This window comes from Solanum pennellii, chromosome 7 (genome assembly GCF_001406875.1).
Source record: "Solanum pennellii chromosome 7, SPENNV200".
NCBI lineage: Eukaryota > Viridiplantae > Streptophyta > Magnoliopsida > Solanales > Solanaceae > Solanum > Solanum pennellii.
In genome coordinates this window covers 69,269,664-69,274,490 of record NC_028643.1, presented here as the reverse complement: position 1 = coordinate 69,274,490, position 4,827 = coordinate 69,269,664, and the positions used below count along the sequence as shown (strand labels likewise).

The 4,827-nt window shown below is 32.8% G+C and overlaps 1 long non-coding RNA gene across 1 annotated transcript; it reads left to right on the top strand.

Moving 5' to 3' along the window:
• The first annotated feature begins 1,535 nt into the window (after positions 1–1,535).
• LOC114077869 lies at positions 1,536–4,812 on the top strand. Its single transcript, XR_003579162.1, has 3 exons — positions 1,536–2,548; positions 3,140–3,257; positions 4,539–4,812. It is a non-coding gene; the product is annotated as an uncharacterized LOC114077869 (long non-coding RNA).
• The last annotated feature ends 15 nt before the right edge of the window (positions 4,813–4,827 follow it).

The window sequence follows — 4,827 nt, the reverse complement described above, 5'->3', positions numbered from 1 at the left end:
TTAAATAAAAGAATAACATTTATGAACTTTTTTTTTCTCAAATAAGTGAGACCTAAGATGAGCAAAAATGATAAATTTTATAAAATATTTGTCAATTAAGAAAGAAAGAAAAAATCACTCTCTAGAATTCAAATTAGCCCCCTCTTCCGTTGTCCGCTCCTAACGGTCAATTCAAATCGCATATGTATTATAGTAACTTTCTTCTTCGTTTTCTTGGAGACGACAACTAAGAGAAGGCGAAGAGACAAGCAATGGCTTTCTCTGTTTTTGGTCACAGATTGGAAAACTGAATACAATTGTCTCTGCTCGATTTCTCATCCTCCAAACTTGTGAGTCTTTCTCTGATTTTGATCTCTCTTTATTATGGAAAATAGTTGGGGTACTGGTTTTTTTTATCTTTGATGATTCACTTCTTTGTTTGTTGGTTATGGGGTTTCTTGAGTAAAATTTGTTTATGGAAGGAAAATGCAGGTGGGTTTTGTGATTTCTTTTTGGGGGGTTTTCTTTCTTCGATTAAATAAGTAGAATGGTTAATGTTTCATGTAAAATTGATTGAGAAAATGGCTAATTCTGTTTTTACGTGACCTTGAATTGTGTATTCCACTTCAAAATTTGGATATGGCTTTCTATTTAGCTACTATTTGGACTTTGTAGTTCATGTATCATCTTATGAACGTATCATATCGTAACTCGATTTCTCATTCCCCTAAACTCGTAAGTGTTTCTTAGATTTTGTTCTTTATTTGTATAATTGGCTTGATAATGCGTACTTTTTGTTGAGTAAGGTAATTAGAGTACTGGGCTTTTCTTTTTCTTTGTGTTTCTTTTTATTACTGGTTCAATGATATGTTCTTTTGTATGTTGGTTATGGGGTTTCTTGCTTAAATTTGTGAATGGAAGGAGGAAAATGTAGGTGGATTTTGTGATTTTTTTTGGGGGGTTGTTTCTGTCTTGGAATTTCATGAGAAATGATCGAAGATACTGGGTAAAAATCAGTTTAGAAAATCAAGTGAAGTGATTTGGGGTTTGAGTTTGAGTGAAGTGTTCTTTTAATGGTTAAAAAGTATTATGATACCATTTGCTCCAGCCTTCATTTGGCACAAAAAATGTAGAGATCTAAATATATACAATCACCTAGCTAGCATAGTTACTTTTTAAATTAATCATCGAACTTTTTAAATTTCAATTGACTTTATAAAATTCAAAAATATTTTTTAAGTTACTTAAAAATATTTTTTTTGTCATTTTTATAATTTTTAAATAATATATATATTTTATATAATTAGTACATTTTATGAATATTTTAAAATTGTCTTAGAAAGATTTTATTTTATTTAAATATTTATCTAATTAGTTTACTTAATTAAATAGTTTATATTTTAAGTTAACTAGTTTATAATTAAGTTAATTATTTTAATTTTTAAAAGATTTAGAATCTCATTAATTAATTTATATTAATATGTGTTATTCAATATTTAGCCGAATTGATCGGCTTAATTAAAATTCTAAATTTGGTTGGCCCATATCAGTTCCAAGCCCATCAACAATAGAACCAAATACAGCCCAGCGCGTGTATGAAATCGCTTCGATTTGGGGGAATCCGTTGTGATTCATATCTCGTTGTGATTTTGGCTTTCATTCAAATTTCTATCCGTTGGGAATTTCAATTCCTAAGTATGAAATTCGCTTCGATTTGGGGGAATCCGTTGTGATTCATATCTCGTTGTGATTTTGGCTTTCATTCAAATTTCTATCCGTTGGGAATTTCAATTCCTAAGTATGAAATTCGCTTCGATTTGGGGGAATCCGTTGTGATTCATATCTCGTTGTGATTTTGGCTTTCATTCAAATTTCTATCCGTTGGGAATTTCAATTCCTAAGTATGAAATTCGCTTCGATTTGGGGGAATCCGTTGTGATTCATATCTCGTTGTGATTTTGGCTTTCATTCAAATTTCTATCCGTTGGGAATTTCAATTCCTAAGTATGAAATTCGCTTCGATTTGGGGGAATCCGTTGTGATTCATATCTCGTTGTGATTTTGGCTTTCATTCAAATTTCTATCCGTTGGGAATTTCAATTCCTAAGTATGAAATTCGCTTCGATTTGGGGGAATCCGTTGTGATTCATATCTCGTTGTGATTTTGGCTTTCATTCAAATTTCTATCCGTTGGGAATTTCAATTCCTAAGTATGAAATTCGCTTCGATTTGGGGGAATCCGTTGTGATTCATATCTCGTTGTGATTTTGGCTTTCATTCAAATTTCTATCCGTTGGGAATTTCAATTCCTAAGTATGAAATTCGCTTCGATTTGGGGGAATCCGTTGTGATTCATATCTCGTTGTGATTTTGGCTTTCATTCAAATTTCTATCCGTTAGGAATTTCAATTCCTAAGTATGAAATTCGCTTCGATTTGGGGGAATCCTTTACAAATATTGACTTCCGTTCAAATCACACCCAGTTTCTATCCGTTACAAATTTGATTTTCCCCTCTTTCTTCTTCATTGTTTGAGATGGGAAAACACAGAGAATCAGCATACAGAAAGAGTTAGTGTTCTTTCTCGTTTGTTTGTTGTCCACCGGAATTTCACTTCAGCTCGTTCCGGATGCAATACTCTCACTTCATCTCTCATTCTTTATTTTCCAATCATGTTTGTATTTTCTGCTCGTTTATCTGTATTTTCTGCAAAATATGGAGCTGTTACTTGTTAGTTGGATTGTAAATAGAATTCTTTCGGGTTTTTTGATAGTTTCGGAGATTGATTTAGTCAATCCATATCTTCAAGATGAATTAATATGCTTTGCTTCAATTGTTTTTAACATTTTTTTAGTCTGCAAATATCGTTTGATTTCTCCACTGCAATTATCGTCAAAGGGGTGTAAATATAAGCATAAATCTGCCTTACATCGTTTTATTTATTTGCTTCTTGGAACCTGGAAGATGATGGGATTCTTTGGTTTATAATGCTAATCATTCATAATACTCATCGATAGTACATTAAGTAGCCAATTTGTTTATACAACTAGGATTTATTCTTTTGATGAACTTGTTTGGATCAGTAGCTTGTGTGCTCAATACTTTGTTTGTTGACATGATTTGGGTTATTAGCGTTCCTGACTTATACACTAAAAATTCAGAGTCTGGATTCGGGGTCTTCCTTCTCGTTTTTTTGTTTTCCATCGGAGTCTGTCGGAGTTTCACTTCAGCTCACCGGAGGTAGATCGTTCATTCCAGTCAGAATAACTTCCGTCCTATGTAACACTCTCATCTCTCATGTGTGTTGCTTTTTATCTTGAAATGTTTTTGGGCCTTATTACAGTTGGAATTTGCCATGTATTGTATTTTCTGCTTGTTTTCATGGGTTTCAAGATGGTGTCAAATTTGGATTTTCTCGTGATATGTTGTTGCTATCTGTTTAGTGTTGCTGATTCTTTGCTTCTATGTTTACGCTTATTTGATCTCTTTTTTTCTCTAGTCTTTTACTCGCAAATAAATTAGTATAAATGTAGAATTTTTCTTCTCGACTTGAGTCCATTTCTAGCTCTAGCCTTCTTTCAAGTTCCTTGTTTATGATGGTTCTTCCTCAGGTTTTGCACTCATGGCTTTGGCTAATGTCCAAAGTGGCAATTAATGCCATGTCCTCTCTTTCTAGTTGTTGTTGTTGTTTCATTAGCATGATCCAAGTTTCTTGTAAGATGCATTTGTTTATTAATATCCTTAAATTGATCGTGAGTTTGGTTAACTATGTGGTAGCTAGTATTCATTTCGATGCAAAATATGGAGTTGTTACTTGTGAGGTGGATTGTAAATGTTCTTTCGGGTTTTGATGTAGTTTGTGAGATTGATTGAGTCAATGCATATCTTCATGATGAATTAATATGCTTTTCTTTTCGATTGTTTTTAACGTTTTTTTAGTTGTGAATGTATCTGAACTTTTGTCAAAAGGGTGCAAATGTAAGCATAAATCTTAGCTATTTCTTTTTTGTTTCGAGTCACTGCCTCAATACAATAGATGTGTCTAATATCTGTTCTCGAGGGGCAAGTTCCAACTCATGATTTAGTGTTTCTATTGGGTTGAATCAAATGATTGTGTTATTGTTGGTTGCAAATAGAGTGTCAGGATAGTAGTCAGTGGCTAAGTCTTTATGATTTGTTGAATATTAAAGCCAGCCTATTTTTCTTTCTTAATCTCAATCTAATTTGTATTAGCCTAAGTTATATTTTATATTACTTTTCTTGTGATTAGTTTCCATGTATTGTTGTTTGTTGTTTGAATTGTGTTTATCCTAGTTAAGATAATGGTCCTGATCTTGGAGCTTTCCCATGGGAATTTATTTTCTTTAAGTATAAAATTAGGAAATATCTTTCTCTAGAAAAATGGGTGTATTTGTTTGATTTTCGGTATAATATTCATGGTAGTATATCTCAACATTCTCGTGTAATTAATGTGTAAGCAACAAACACTTAGTTTTAAAGATCCTTTCGATTATTCTAATCTTTATATTTTATTTTCCTTGCATGTGATACCAATTCAAGTCCACTTCTGGACTAATTCCTTGCATTTCATCAAGTTGAATTCCTCTGAGTGGAAGGGAGGGAAGCTGAAATAGAGGGCAAACGAAAGCAAAAAATGCAGGGAAGGGGCTGCTATACAAGCCTGTATACACTAAATACAGTTTTCTGTATACACTGAAATTTGGCTCAAGTCAGCAGCAATTTAGACCCAAAGAGGACCAAATCAGCAGCAGTTTGGGCACAAAAGGCCCAAACTGCTTCTCTCTCTCTCTCTCTCTATATATATATATATATATATTATATATATATA